General features: G+C 44.0%; 1 protein-coding gene across 3 annotated transcripts in view; it reads right to left on the bottom strand.

Annotated features, from left to right (window-relative positions):
• The window catches only part of LNX2 (ligand of numb-protein X 2), a 76,569-nt gene that overhangs the window by 55,328 nt on the left and 4,434 nt on the right, over window positions 1-16,807 (bottom strand). Inside the window, exon 2 of one of the 3 annotated variants that reach the window (XM_035114561.2) lies at window positions 9,639-9,711. The exons of the other annotated variants lie outside the window; for them this stretch is intronic. The gene's annotated coding sequence lies outside the window, so the exon portion shown is untranslated. The remainder of the gene's footprint in view (window positions 1-9,638; window positions 9,712-16,807) is intronic. 3 annotated transcript variants of the gene reach the window in all.

The following is a 16,807-nucleotide window of genomic DNA, read 5'->3' as shown; positions in this document are numbered from 1 at the left end:
TAACCAACATGCTTAACTCTAATTAATGCATGAAGGGGTTAAGACCATAGAGTAGGCTGTCCTGCCAGGCTTAGCTAAGTCACACTCCCTCACCTTGGGAGGAAGGGCTAACATACTCTTTATTCTCCCACTTTCTACCATTATTCCACCATGTGAATCCTACCAGCTTGGCCCCAAGCTTAGACCATGTGGCTTTAGCCAGCCACCTTTGTGTTTCTATACAAACTATTTAGAAACACTGACCTTTCTGGAGCCAACCTAAGTTGTGCTACCTGTCTTTTCTTGCTGTTGTATGGTAAAGCACATGCATCTGACCTTTGAAGAGTTTGTAAGTAAATCATTTTTAACTTACCAAGCATGCGGTCTCTTTCTATGCTAAAGAAAGTAGAAAGTTTGGAAGCAACTTAGAAGGGGGTATTTTAAAGGTCTAACAGCCTGTATTTTCATGCTTTACTTTGCCGCATGTTTTGTGATCTTAAATTTCTGCTGGGGCTCTCTCACCAAAGACTACTTGCCCCAAACCTGGATCTAGGCATCCAGGGAATTCTTTTTATTTTTTACTCATATTTCCCCCTTCTAATCGTATTTAAAACCAAACGAAAGTAAGCAGAGCATTATATGTGAATTGTACCTTTGTACAGTAGGCTGGTTTCTTCACATTCACACATCCCTCTCTGTCCTCCATCCAGGCATGCAAGTAGCATTATACTGTTGTAACACCGCCCCCCCCAAAGGGCCTTATGGTGAAGGGTGGGCCTTATGGTGAAGGGTGGGTGGTAACAAGGGGGCAATATTGCTTGCCTTTTTACAGATCTGTTTTAAGGATTCCAGAGTCTGGAATCAGGTAGCAAGTTTGAAAGAGGGATTGCTGTTCATAATGTGTAGATTCCTTCCACTTTTACCTCTGGGCCAGAAGAATACGCAGGGTTGTTTAACGGTTTAGGAAACCTGCAAAAACTTGTTTGATCACGGGTAGCTGTGGGGGCAAACAAAGTGTGTGTACACAGCATGCGAAGCAACACATCTCTCCCAAAAGCTATTGCATGCCTGCAGTCAAGAGATCGTGCAAGTGGAACCCTTGCGATGGGCTACATAAAAGGCTGTTATGAAATCCAAAACACAACAATTTTGGCATTGTAATCCTCCTGTGATACCATATTGCTGCTCTACTGACTCCAGCTATTTCCCCCTCATTATTTCCTCACTTAAGCAAGCAGTCTGAGGAGTGTTGCCAACAACGGCAAAATCACACAGTCTCTCTCACCTCCAGCGTGTTTTGCTGCACAGCAGTCGATCCGTAACTACCCCATAACATGGTCTATTGTTGTTTAACATCCAGTTTTATTCTTCAATTACTCTGCTGGCTTGACTCTTAATTTATTACATTTTCTGGTACATTTGATTTTGGATATTATGACATCCTGGCTCATGCCATTAGAGAGGAAACATAAAGCGATGGCAATACCAGGGGATACAAGAGGACAGAATACCATTGTCAGCCTGGAAAATTAAAGCTTTTGCTGCTTGCTTTGTTTCCCCTGGTGGCCCTTTCCCCACTGGCCCTACAATGTAAATAGCATTTTTTAAATAAATAAATTGAGGCACCTTTCCTGATGCAAAGTCTGATAGTCTCCTAGCGCATAAGGATATTGGTGGCTGTTGGCCTTGAAAATAGGTAATCACACTAGTCTTCAGTGCCTTGTTGTTGTTTAGTCATTCAGTCGTGTCCGACTCTTCGTGACCCCATGGACCAGAACATGCCAGGCACTTCAGTCTTCAGTGCCTTGTGACTCCTAAATATGTTTGGATACGTTAAAATTTGATATTTTGCAATCTTTGAATCTCATGCAGCAATTCTAGGCTCACTAACCTGGGCTCTGTAAAAAAAGGTAAAGGACCCCTGACAGTTAAGTCCAGTCGCAAATAACTCTGGGGTTGCAGCACTCATTTTGCTTTACTGGCCGAGGGAGCCGGCGTACAGCTTCTGGGTCATGTGGCCAGCATGACTAAGCCGCTTCTGGTGAAACCAGAGCAGCGCATAGAAACGCCGTTTACCTTCCCGCCAGAGTAGTACCTATTTATCTACTTGCACTTTGACGTGCTTTCGAACTGCTAGGTTGGCAGGAGCTGGGACCGAGCAACGGGAGCTCACCCCGTCGCGGGGATTTGAACCGCCAACCTTCCGATTGGCAAGCCCTAGGCTCAGTGGTTTAGACCACAGCGCCACCCGCATCCCACCAACATGGGCTCAAGTCCCACTGAAATAAGCATGTGAAATAAATACATGGATAGCTAGTTAAGTCAACTAATGAGCTGCCTCTTGAATCTGGACTACTGATTCGGGCTCACAAGAGTTGCTGGCAATTGTGAAATAGCTTATTAATGAGGTGAGATTATATTTCCATATATGGTGGGGAGATTCATGACCATAATTGCTTCCACCACCCTGCATTTAAAGCACATTGCTTCCCCTCCAAAGAATCCCAGGAACCGCAGTTTGTTAAGGGTGCTGGGAACTGTAGCTCTGTGAGGGGTCCTAAACTATAATGCTTAGAACAGGGGTTCCCAAACTAAGGCCCCGGGGCCGGATGCAGCCCAATCGCCTTCTCAATCCGGCCCATGGATGGTCCAGGAATCAGCGTGTTTTACATGAGTAGAATGTGTCGTTTTATTTAAAATGCATCTCTGGGTTATTTGTGGGGCCTGCCTGGTGTTTTTACATGAGTAGAATGTGTCATTTTATTTAAAATGCATCTCTGGGTTATATGTGGGGCATAGGAATTCGTTCATAATTTTTTTCAAAATATAGTCCGGCCCCCCACAAGGTCTGAGGGACAGTGAACCGACCCCCTGCTGAAAAGGTTTGCTGACCTCTGGCTTAGAATGTATTGTGTGGTGTTGTCCTGTCCAGTTAGGCCTTGGCACTGTAGTAGGGCTCTAAACACAGGCCTGCAGCAGGGTTTCTCCTGAGCCAAGGAAGAGATGGAAGCGGGGAGGAGACTGGGTTATACTGAACGGAAAGTATATCATTAAGTCACTGTGTCTGCATAAAACTCATTTAATGTCTCCCAATCATTCCCTAGGTACTGAAATTATAAGATGTAGTATATTGTACGAGCTAGCTTTCTTTATCCAGGCCTTTGACACCTGAGATATATGGTGTTCTTCTGGTTGTAAATCAGGTTGTAAATCAGGCAGGTAATAATAAAGTAAAACAGTTTTTAAAAACTATAAAGCAAAAGAATAAAAGCAGCACTTAAACACTAAAGCAGCAGAATAAAAAAAGATTAGAAGTACACTGAAGGCCATAAAAGCTAATTTAACAAGAGTAGCTTCTCACAAGTTGAAACAATTCAATGAAAGGACAACCACTCGTGGCCCAAAAGTCTTCCTGAAAAGGAACCTTTAAAAACAGCCAGCAGAGGAAGGGAACTTTATATACTGAAATTGTCTGTGGCTGTAGTATTAGCTGCAATCCTTTCCTAGGAATGGGGGATCCAGTTTGCATTTAAAAGCAAATGTATCTAGTCTTCACTTTCCAAAGCAATATCATGGACATACAATCAGTGCTTAATGAAAAATAGGTGCCGGTACTCACCATGAAGTTGTTACAGTAAGTGCCACACTTTTTAATAACAAAAAAAAAGATGTGCCGGTACTGCGTGCCCTTGAATACCCATGGGAAAAAACACTGCATCCAATGCAGCTGAATGTTGGGAGATTCAGGCAGCACACATGGAACTCGCTAACACAGGAGGCAGTGATAGAAGCCAACATGAATAGCGTTAAAAGAGGATTGGACAAATTCATGGAGGAGAGGGCTATTGGATAGCTACTAGCCACATTGGCTATGCTCTTCCCTCCACAGTTGGATACAGCAATGCTTCTGAATACCAGTTGCTGGAAACCACAGGAGGGGTGAGTGCTCGTGTGCTTGAATCCTGCTTGCTGGTTTCCTACAGGCATCTGGTTGGCCACTGTGAGAACAAGATGATGCACTCAATGGTCTGTGGGCCTGATTCCACAGGCTGTTCAAACTGAAACATAGCCATTCTCTGAAATTTGCTTTTCTCTTAACTTTGCAGTGAAGTTCACTAGCTGAGTAACATGTACAAAAATGCATACGATAAGGTAAAGTGTGCACACATAAAAATGCATATATTAGTGAAAAGGACATAACAAAAATTCATTATATTAGGGGAAATTGGTTTGCAAAAATCCAGCTACGAAAGCTGCTGAATAGACTCTCGGGCTGTTTAGGGGTTTTTGTTGTTGTAATTGACATTAATTTTTGTATCTTTATTTTTAGATCTTATGATTTATGTGGAAATTGTTTCACTTTAGTTGTGTACTTTTTGATTTGTTTTATTGATTGTTTATGACTTTCGTTATGTGTGTTATTATGTAATTTTTGTCACGTTGCAAGCCACCTTGAGCGGCATACAAATAAAATGATGATGTGGAGGCTCGCATTAAGTTACTAAATAACTATTCTCTGTATGGAATTACACAAATAGCTTTTGTTCAAGGTGCACCCAGTCAATCTTTAAAGGAAACAAGGTTATTTTCATTATGTTACAGAACAGATTTTTAGAGAATGAATTCTGTACAATATTTTTTAAAAGTGATAATTACCATGGTGATGTACTAGTATGCACATTTTAGGATGGGGGAGAAAGATTCAGATTTTGTCAGAGTCTCCATAAACAGACAAATATTTCTGAAAGCTTCTAAGCTACAAGATTCCACATTCCCTGTAATCGGCTTACTCCGAGCTGTTCTTAGAACATTTTTCTAGTATATTACCCAGATCTCTTTGATACTGAGCATGATCTAAAGTCCTGCGCACACAGATTTCTATAAAGAAAAGAAAGATTTCTGTACCACCTTCCCCCGCCCCCCCAAAAAAATTGGTCACAGAGCAGTTTTACAGAAAATAAACCTAATATTAAAAACAAAATACATAACAAACAAAAACAATGAAGCAATTCTCACTAATTACATAAAGAAGCTCCATTTTTTAAAACCATAAAGATGACTTAACCTCATCAGCCACTAAAAGGCGGCCTTTTTTCCTGGCACCTGAAAAGGTATGAAATTCAGGTGAGATGCACTGCAGTGAGGAAGTCATTCCACAGGTACAGAGTCACCACTAAAAAGGCTCTTCCACAGGCCCTTGCACTATGAACTCCATTTAATGCAAGAACCACTTGGAGAGCCTCCTGCGCTGATCTTAATACACAGGCAGGCTGCTGTGTAGATACTTTCCCAGGTTGCTCGGTGCTTTAAATGTCAACACAAGAACACTGAGTGGCAACCAGCACAACTGTCTGAAAATAGGCGTTATATGCCACTGGTTCATTAAACAATCTATGGCCTTTTAAACTGTTGGGGGAGTATTGTTATTGTTTGTTACTATGTTATATATGTTTGTGTTTTCATATTTTAAACTGCCCCATGATGTTCAAATGAACGGTGGTATCGAAATTATACCACTACTACTAGGAATAATTTCTAGCCATGAACAGAGCACCTATAAATTCCTCTGTTGAAAACTACAGAAACAGGCTACTTTTTCTGGACTGTTCCCGACCCCTCGCCTAGACTTTTTGAAATGCACAGAAACCGTCTATGGCAAATCACTCATCCTGGTGTAGTTGCACCAACTCCACATGGTTTCTGATCTGCCTCCTTTTGCTTCTAAAACTGGAAAGCTATTGCATGTATTTGAAAACTCATTATCAGCGACCGCTTCCAACGATAAATGAATTCTGGATTCACTTAAATCAATGGCATGATAGTCCTATTGATTTTAACAGAATTAGGAATTCATCCTTGGCTCTTCAGTAAATCCAGAGCTTAAAACATCTGAACAATGTGGGGTGGGGAAAGGAAGGGGGGAAGCTAAAAAAAACATCCCTCTATAATCTTAAAACTCATTTCATAAGCATTCTGCATGCATTTTGAACTAAAAGCTAAATAATCTGCCCAGCTTCAACATTCCTTGTATAGCTGTACCATTCTGGTTTTGATTTATTACACACACCCAAGGTCCCAGGGCAGGTTACAATAAGTTAAATTGCAATCACGCAAACAGGGTGGGTCCTAAAATATATACATCTCAATTTGTCAAAGATTAGAGCAAAGGGGGGGGGGAGCATCTTCAGCATATGACAACAACTGTATAGTGAAGATACCAGTTGCACCTCTACATGAAAGTAGTTCCACAAGCAGTAAATGCAACCCTGAAACTACAGAGTTATCGGTACAGAAGGATGAAGCAGAATAGAGCCATGTTTAGTAAGTAAATATATCATCCCTACCAGAGCTTTGAAGCTCAATGATGTAACTGGCCAACAGGATATGGATGGGATATTGTGAATCTCAGTAAAGTAAAGATTTTTTTAAAAAAAATATTATAACAAAGAGAGTCTAGCAGCACCTTTAAAATTAACCAATTTATAATAGAATGAACTTTCTTTCATGAACTAGGCTTGATCAGATGCATGAAGGAGAATAATCAGCTGCAGAGATAAGTATACTGTACATGGGTGGAATTGTAAGCGATCAGGTCGGAGGGAAATAAAACGCAAAGGATACAGATTAACAATTCAATTGCAGCTAGAATGTGTGCAAAGTAATGTAAGTGACCCTATTATACTTCATGTATCTCATCAAGTGGACTCTAGTTCACGCAAGCCTAGACCAGAATAAATTGGTTAGTCTTTAAGGTGCCACCAGATTCTTTGTTATTTTACATTGATTCACAGGACCTCACCTCTGAAAAGAGAATTACGCTTCGCCAGTTTTGTTTAAGAAGACACACACCTTAGGAAAGCAGGAGAAACAAAAGCATACCACACACAAATACAAACCCAAAAAAGTCTGCCAGGAGTAAGTCTGCTGATTAACTGGATAAAAAGGCAATTTTTAAATCTGATCAATTTCTATTAAAAAGATGGTAAATAGCCATCTTTAACATGTTGTTTTTTTTTGTTCCACAGTACAGTAACACACTAAAGCCAAAGGAGCCACAAACAATGGACAAGTATGTTCTTAACTTCCACCCCAGCTGATTAAAATTTGGCCCCACCAAGCAATCAACCTCAAGTTTTGGTACTATTTATTTTAATGGTCACTGTTGAGCTCAACAGACCATTTAATTTGCTTCTACTTTCAGCCCATTACACACCAAAATCAATAAGAAAAGTTTTCATCTGCAACAGTGTGGTGTGGATCTGGTCAAACACAATGAGAACACAAGGAAATGTATATCAAACATCTGCCACCTCTGGAATGCAATCTTCTGGGAAGATCCCCTGCAATAGTCCCATTGAAATTAATCAGAGCATCAGAGGGCACAGTAGTATGCCCCTGAGACACTGCAGTGGTAAAATCCTGCTAATCACAACGCAGAGAATTTGAGGATTTCGCTCTCAAGCTGCAATTCTATACCCAATTACCTGGACGTCACTGACCTCAATGGGGCTTCTGAGTAAACATGGACAGGATTCCACAGTCAGTGCATAAAAGTAGTGGCCTTTAGAAATTCTATGTTTTTAACTTCCCCCCAAAAGACATATTACTACTGTATACAGGAACAGTTAACAGCTGCCTCCTAGGCAAAATAATTTAAAGGGCGATACTGTCCTGTAAGAGTTTTAGAAATTGTCAGTCTGGTATTGAAGTACAAGCATGATCTACATATTATTAAAACAACCATGTCAATAGCCCAAAGATGGAAAACTTGGAATGCCTCTCTTCACACAATGTTATTGAGTGTAATAGTTCTTAGATCAGCATTATTCTCCCCTCCAAGATGCATCAGACATCCTGACATTGATTTAAGTAATTTGTACAGCTCCTGGGAGGTAATGGTTCAGTTTAATGCACTAGCAATTATGGCTATTAAAAAATGTACATTAGGCAGCAATCCTAAAAACAATTATCTGGAACCATGTCTCACCCCGATCAATGGAACTTACTTCCAAGTAAGCAAGTTTGAGACAGGGTGGAGCAAAATGAAAATATGAGTAGGTGTATGGAGATGGTGTGTGTGTGTGTGTGTGTGTGTGTGTGTGTGTGTGTGTGTGTGTGTAAAACAGACAGTATGTGCAGGTAGCCCCAACCACTTTTGGCATTGGCTATGTCCAGTGATGGCCCACAGAAGGTTAATCATGAGGGAATGCGGCCCTCAGGCTGAAAAATGCCCCCTTCCTTGCCATAGCCACTGGCACCTCAGATTTATTTTCAAACTAGTGTCATTCAGCCCGTTCAGTAAACGGGCGCTAGAACATGTGAGGAGTGGCGGGGCCGCGGCCTTCCCTCCCTCTCTGCGCTCGGCTGCTGCGTCTGGGAGGAGAAGGGGAGGCAGCCTTCTGAAGCCCGCTTCCTCCCGAGTAGACCTGCCCAGCGGGGTGCAGCGAGAAGCAGGGTGGGCCGCCAGCCACGACCGAGCGAGGGGGGCGAGAGAGAGAGAAGGAAGGAAGATACCCCCACACACTTCCTTACCCTCTCCTCCTCCTCGTCCTCCTCCACCATGCAGAGCCCTCTTTCCTTCTTTGCGTTTTTTCTTCCCGCCTCTGAGGCAAAAGCTCCCCTCACGTGAGGCGGGGCTCCTGCCTGGCAGTGCCGGAGCTCCCTGCGGCCGCAATGGCAGCGCCGGCGCTTGAGGGAGCCAGCCAAGAAAAGAGAGGCGGAGGTGTGGGGGAAAGAGCCATAAACTCTTCCCGCCGCAGTGGCTGCTAACGCGGGTGGGCGGGGAAGGAGGGCGGCGGCGGGCATGTGAGGCTCGGCATGGCGGGACCCGGCCGGGGAGCCTCGGCGAGAGCCAGTTGCCATGAGAGTGTCCTGGGCGCGCGAGCAAGTGTCTCTGCGTCCAATCCCTGTGTCCGTGGGGCACATGCGCAGTAGCGCAGACACAGGGACACGGACTGGACGCAGAGACACTTGCATATTATTATATAGGATCTCTGAGTAGCTGTAGATTCAATTCCCATAATTCCAAGGTCCCAGTTTGGTACAAGGACTTTCAGTGCTGACATCTAATTTCTTTATAGTCCACTTTTCCTTAAAGGCGCTCCCAATGTGAGTTATGGTACATTCCCCCTCCCCATTAGTCCACCCTCACCACCACCCTGTGGTACCTGTAGACTACGAGGCAGCGAAGGCCGCTCAGTGAGCTCAATGGCCGAGTGGGTATATGCCTGAATACCTGAAGGAGCATCTCCACCACCATTGTCAGCCTGAACACTGAGGTCCAGCCCCAAGAAGGGCCTTCTGGTGGTTCCCTCATTGCGAGAAATGAATTTACCATCCTGTCAGATGTCAAAGAGATAAACAATTATAGGGCACTCTGTAGGCATCTGAAGCCCTGTCTTGGGAAGCTTTTAATGTTTGCTGTTTTCTTATGTTTTCTTATATTCTGTTGGAAGCCACCCAGAGTAGCTGAGGCAACCCAGTCTGATGGGAGGCGTACAAAATTGTTGCTGTTGTTATGCCTGACACTCCAACCCGTAAGTGGGAAATCTCGGGCTTGGGGGCCAAATGTGGCCCTCCAAGCTTATCTATCTGACCCTTGGAAGCCTTCCCAGGACATACCTCTCATTGGCCCGGTTTTATACACCAAATATTTTTACCTGGATATTCTCCCAGTCCTTTTCTAACCACTTAAATTGCATGGGTTCTATTGCGCAGGTTCTCTGCAGCAGCCTGTGGGTAAACATTTAACATATACTGAATAACAGCTGGTGCTGCTAATTGTAGATTATTCCTCCCTCCCTCCCCCCCTCCCTGAAAATAACTTTTCTCCAGCACGTTTAACATTCAAAGTTTCATAAATCTCACTATTTTTTAAAAAAATGCACATTAAGAACACCAAGTTACTGTTTCCAACTTTAGCTTTAAGTCAACTTAATAAGGATATAAAATTAATGTGCAGATGTGCTCAACTGTCACAATGAAATATAATCCTAGTTATAAAAGTAAATCTGCAGAACAGCCAGCTCTTCATGCGTAAAATTCGGCTTTATCATTAGTTAAGTGAGCACAAACCCCTGCTGCAAGAGATGGGTAATAAGATCACCACTAAAGGAGGAGAAGTGGGTGGGGGAACAGCCTGGTTCCTACCCACCCCCAAAAAACTTCCCTCCCACCAAACCAAAACTAGCTTTCTCCGGGGGGGGGGGCAATACTACTGCAACACCAGCCTAACAAGAGAAAGTGTAATGTTCTACTACGGTAGCCAACATGTACCGTTTTGACCCGAAAATAAGTCACACTCTCCCCCCCAATTCCAACTGCGAAAAGTTAAAAGTGTGGCTTATATTCACGACCGTATGCTGCTGACGAAGAAGCGCGGCTCCCCCCCCCCCCCGGAAGCAGTCCACAAGCATGAGGAAACGGCGCGCTCCCAAGCCTCCCCGTAGCCGTTGGAAAAAAGAGGGAAGAGGGGGAGACCTCTGGCAAAGCGGTGCGGCTCCCCCCCCCCACAGCAGAGAGCAGCCTGAGAGCGCAGGGCAAAGGTGAGCAGCCCTCCCGCTGCTCCAAAGCAGCACGACTCCCCCCCCCCAGAGAGCAGCCCAGGAGCGTGGGGCAACGGCGGCCGTCCTGTCCCATCTGCGGCTCCTAAGCCTCCGCCAAGCAGCCAAATTTTAAAGGTGTGGCTTATTTGCAGGTGCAGCTTATATTCGGGCCAATACAGTAGCTCAAGGGCTTGGATGAGGATGCCAGATGTCTTCCCACTGGTGTCAGTCTGTTTCTTGAATTCAGTCCATTCTGGAGAGGATTAGCATCTAACCAGGATTGACTGCCTTCTTTGGGTCCAATTGATGGAGCTTGGCTGCTTCGCATCCAGCATTCCTTTTGGTGCAGGGTCTAGTAGTGACTGGTATTGCTTGCCCCTCGGGCTTACATGCAGAAAGACCCAGGTTCAACCCTTGGCATCTCCAGGTAGGGTGAGGAAAGACCCTTCTGCCCGAGACCCTGGAAAGTCGCTGCCAATCCGTGTAGGCTTTTTTCAACCTTGTGTCATTTATTTATTGCACTCCTGTATCACACACTTCACCCTGTGTTCCAGGCGGATTAAGCAGCTCACCACAATAAAAACAATCCAAGCAGTAAGAGCTATTTAAAAAGAAGAAGTTAAAAATTCATAAAAGCTTACACCAAAATAGCAGGCAGCTTAAAGATCATAATCTTTAACAGATCCCAAAGGAAATATTAAAAAGATGTACATTGCATCCGTTCCAGAAAATTCAAAGGGGGTGAACTGATGCCATCACCTTCAGGAGCTCATTCAAAAAGCTCAGGGCAGCTAATAGCTCCTGCTAATAGCCACCACCATTTTTTACTTTGCTAATGCAAGGACTTGGAGCAGGAACTTCCTAGACCTTAAAGGGAGTTGGACTTCTTGAGAGACATGCAGTCTCTACAGATTTACGCAGTACTTTTATCAAGATACGAGGTACTTCATTTTTAAACAAAAAATACTGCCTGTGGCTACCATACTACTGCTGAGCGAAAAATCAGGTGGGCATCTATTCTGTATCACCAGCTGTACAAAAAAAGTGAAGAAAGGGGTGCTTTCTCCTGATTTTTTTGATTTTTTTTACTGTAAACCATGAGAGGAAGCTCATGGGAAGTGTTAGGCACTCCTCGGCAGTTTTAACCACTCACCTGCTCTAAACTAACACTCTAAATGTGAGTCAGGTGGCGCTCTTCCCATGTTACCTGGATTTCTATAACAAGATTTGATGCTTCACTCTATGAAATTAAGTTGATGATGTTGAACACTTCCTACAAAGAAGCAGAGGGGAAACTCTGGCCAGCAGGCCTCACTTGGTCCACCAGACCATCTCCCCAAGCTATGCCCAGCTGACGGACCCCTGGTGTCACATGGGATGTCTGGTTTGGGACAGGTAAAGATGCTGTTCCTTGACAAAGTGGGGTTTGCAAGCACCGCCAATCAGAGACCAGCAGTCCCTGAAAATCTCTGGGCCTTGAATGTTCTTTAAGGTCCAGGGATCACAAGTTATCTTTGCCACTCCTGCACCTTTGCTGTACTCCGCTTCCTCCCCCCCCCCAAAAAAAAACAAGCTGTACAATTGCGAAGAGTTATTTATGCACCATATTGCTTATTTGCAGAATTAAACCTTTACTGGAACAAATATGCCAAAAAGCAAAGTATTAAATGACAAAAAAGATCTAGAGGATTTGTTCATTATTCAGCGATGCTAATGATCCAGGCGAAAATATTTTATATTTAAATGGAAAATGCAAAGCAATAAAGCAGCCACACTATATACACGTGCTCCATCCTTGAAACATTTATACAATCTTAATTTGGCATAAAAGCGTAGTTGTCGCACGGGCTCTTATGGAAATATTCACATTTTAAGTTAATTATATGAATGCTTGCAAGGTTGGATCCCAAACCAGCACACATTAAAACATTACTAGTTGCTTTCACATTATGACCTAACATTTACAGCTTGTAATTAATGGCATTTGAAATTATTTAATTTTCAAATTTGCAAGGGACTATAATTTATACACAACAAATACCAGTCATTTAATAAGGGAAATCAAGAGGCATGAGCATCAAGTACTGTATATCTTACTAAACTGCTACAAATTGAATTCAGTGATACTTTTAAATATCCTAACCAAGAGTCGCCAGGCTGATTTAGAACTTTGCTTTCCGCACCAATTTTTTAAGTAGCCTCGCTCGCGGTAATTCCCAGGGCTGGCATAGGAATCACTCCTAAAAGAAACCGTAACTCCCTGGCGCAAAAGTTGCTGCTGATTCAAGTGCCGAGAACAGGCTGCTTGTATTGTGAGATCTCCCCTAACGCTTTGCGGACTGTCTCACCAGAGTGGTGCATGCTTTAGTTTTATCTCCCACTTGGACTACTGCAATGCGCTCTACGTGGGGCTACCTTTGAAGGTGACTTGGAAATGACAATTAATCAGAATGTGGCAGCTAGACTGGTGACTGGGAGCAGCTGCCGAGACCATATAACACCGGTCCTGAAAGACCTACATTGGCTCCCAGTACATTTCGGAGCACAATTCAAAGTGTTGGTGCTGACCTTTAAAGCCCTAACGGTCTTGGCCCAGTATACCTGAAAGAGCGTCTCCACCCCCATCATTCTACGCAGACACTGAGGTCCAGCACCAAGGGTCATCTGGCGGTTCCCTCACTGCGAGAAGCAAGGCTACAGGGAACCAGGCAGAGGGCCTTCTCAGTAGTGGCACCCGCCCTGTGGAACGCCCTCCCATCAGATGTCAAAGAGATAAATAACTACCTGACATTTAGAAAACATCTGAAGGCAGCCCTGTTTAGGGAAGTTTTTAATGTGTTACATTTTAATGTATTTTAATCTTGTTGGAAGCCGCCCAGAGTGGCTGGGGAAACCCAGCCGAATGGGCGGGGTACAAATAATAAATTACGGTATTATTATTATTATTATTATTATTATTATTATTATTGGTATGCACACCCACTTTCAACATGCTAGGGGGCCACAAGGCTCCAATGACTGAACTTCAGTGAATGTTCTGCCATATTAATTGGTAAAAGGCTGGAGATAGGAGCCTTCTTGTCTGTGAGCCTAGAGCACTGTTTCCCAACCTTGGGTCTCCAGCTGTTTTCGGACTACAATTCCCATCATCCCTGACCACTGGTCTTGCTAGCTTGGGAAGATGGGAGTTTTAGTTTAAAAACAGCTGGAGACCCAAGGTTGGGAAACACTGGCCTAGAGCAACCTTTGCCAACCTAGTGCTCTCCTGATGTTTTTAGACCACAACCCCCATCCGCCCCAGGCAACAGGGCTCAGGAAGCTGCCTTGTAACGAAGTCACAGGTCCATCTAGCTCAGTACTGTCAACACTGACTGGCAGCAGTTCTCCAGAGTTTCAGGCAGCCCTACCTGGAAGGGAAGGTGATTAAACCTGGGGCCCATGTGATCTAGTACTGAGCTGCTATTATTAATTATAATTATTATTATTATTGTCATCTACAGCGGCAATCAACTTGATTGATTGATTGATTGATTGGCTTATCGTAGAATTGTGGAGTTGGAAGGGACCAGGAGGGTCATCTAGCCCAACCCTCTGCAACGCAGGAATCTTTTGCCCAATCTGGGGCTCAAACCCACCACCCTGAGATGAAGAGTCCTGTCCTCTGGAGTGGCAAAGAACACGCCTCAGAGGAGGAGGGCAAAGACCTGCAACAGTAATTTTCCGACAGGCTAATATTTCATGCACTTCTTTTCTATCGGAAGGGAATTTGTTTCCACAAAGTCAGGGCAGCATATGGCACAAGCATCTTTACTGGGACAGCAGCTCAACCCCCATCTGATGTTAGTTTCCTAAGCCCCTTGATCTCCTGTCTGATTGTATGCTTAGGAAGTGTAAAACATCAACAAGTCGGGAAGAGGAATTCACATTGGCCACATTGCTTGTTTAAAGGGATGGAATGAAGGTCTGGCCAGGAACAGCTTCCCTTCTGAACAAGGGCAACAAAAGGTTAAGTGCACTTTATAATTTAGGAAATCATTTTCAGAAGCGGATTGTCAAACATACCTTCAGCTAATCCATAACAGATTTTTTTTTTACTGCGTACAAAAGAAAAACACTAAGCTCACAATATAATGTAATTAAAAAAGGAATTAAAGGAAGCTCAGAAGTACTTAATAGTGGATTTCTACAAAAGCAAACAATCAAATAGCACTGAGCATGCATTAGTAAATGGGAGACGAGAAGGGGGAGTGGATCAAAGAGGGCAGGCTCGTATCTGCCCATGCCACATCTGAAATAATTCATGTGCTCACTAGTTTTTATTTATTGATGCAATTTTAATCCCATCCTTTGGCACAAGTAATCTCATGGCAGCTCACAAATCCAGAGGTCCTCTTCCACTGCTTGTATCCTCACAACTACCCTGCAAGGTAGGCGGTTATGCTGTCAGCAGAGGACTTAAGACGTTCATGGCATCCCTCTGCCAAATGAGCAGGTGCACAGCAGGTCTGGCTCACCGCCTTTTAAGTTAACATTACCATCTAAAGCAGTGTTTCCTAAACTTGGGCCTCCAGCTGTTTCTGGATTACAGCTGCCATCATCCCTAGCTCGCAAGACCAGTGGCCAAGGATGATGGGAACTGTAGTTTGAAAACAACCGGAGACCCAAGTTTGGGGAAAGCTGATCTAAAGAGAAGATAGCTATCGGTGGCTACTAGCCATGATGGTTATGCACAGTCAGAGGCAGTAATGCTTCTGAATCTCAGTTGCTGGAGGGGAGAGTGCTCTTGAGCTTGGGTCCTGCTTCAGGCATGTGTCTGGCTACTGTGAGAACAGGATGCTTGACTAGATGGGCCACTGGCCATACCCAGCAGGCTCTTTTCACATTCTTATGAGATGGGGAACCTATGGCCCCCCACGTGCTGTTGGATTCCAACTCCTGTCAGCCCCAGGCAGCATGGACAAGGCTTGGCAATGATGGGAGTTGTAGTCCAACAGGCTTCTCATCCCTGGTCTAAAACTGCCCAGTTGCACCGGTTAGGCTGGGAGATGACAACTGCTTCCAGGTCACTCAGTGAACTTCATGACTGGGGGGGGGGGTGGAGAGGATTTTAACCTGGGTCTCCACTGTTGTGGCCCAGCACTCTAGCCACTACACCACATTGCCTGCAAATTTTATTTTCAGTCGAATAGCAATACTAACATCTCCTTTAATCTCACGTGATTTCCTACCCCCCTTCTCAATAAAAGCAGGATCATACAGCTATATGGTGGCTTGAAAAAGCAAAAAGTGCCCAAGAGAGATTGCAAAATCGTTCTTTAAGGCACACACTTCCAGACTTGAGTTTCCAAGTAACTAACTGTCTGTTCGGATATGTCCCAGAGAAGTTTAGACACAGCTATGGTTTTCTTTGGCAGGGCTGCAACACACACAACCTGAATCCAGCTCTTGTAACAGGGGCTCATTTGCAGCTGTTCTTTCTTCCACCCACACTCAGCAATTCCATTCCTTTTCACGTTAGAGCCCTTTTATAGAACAGCATCAGGGGAACACAGCAACATTTCAATCTCCGAGGGGAAAAAAATACTTATGTACACAGTCTTCCATACATAAGCAACATCCACAAACCGACTGAGAACGGGCAATTTTGGCTTAATAACCATACTTAGCCTCTGATAATGACAGGTAAGTTTAAACCAGAGCAGTGTGCAATTTCAAATGCAATGGGATAGTGAAATTCTGCACCATTAATCCCATGGGAGAGTTACAACCATTCCTTCGCTTTAGGGTATAATCAAGCATTATGCAGCAAACAAGGGATTCTCAACCCTCTGTTTGCTGCGTAACACCAACACAGGGATGCACAAGGGGCTACTGGCAGGTGATAATCAGCTGACGGAAAGGGATGCTTAACCCTTACCCACCCACCAAGTCCCCCCTACAACTCTACAGCATGGCCATTTGTTCCTTTAATTTGATTCAACTGGACTCCAATACTAGTGGACATGGGGACAGGAAAGAATCCTAGTAGAATCGCAGGAGAAGGGTTAAGTACACTTGCCCCCTTCCACCAGCCATTTCTCCTCTGCAAGCAACCCTGCGCCCCATGTAATCCATCAACCAGAAAACATACATTTGGGAAACTATTTTAAAAGGGAAGAATGCAAGAAGTTCAGCTTTTTTAAAAAGGTCACAACTGAGGCTTATACATTCCTGCTCAATTCAAAATGCTTGTATAAGGGGATAATAATTTTGAGAGGCAGGGAGAAAAAAACTCAGTCATCCAC

Source organism: Zootoca vivipara, chromosome 4, assembly GCF_963506605.1.
Source record: "Zootoca vivipara chromosome 4, rZooViv1.1, whole genome shotgun sequence".
In the NCBI taxonomy this organism is placed as follows: Eukaryota; Metazoa; Chordata; class Lepidosauria; order Squamata; family Lacertidae; genus Zootoca; species Zootoca vivipara.
This window is presented reverse-complemented; position numbering and strand designations above follow the sequence as displayed.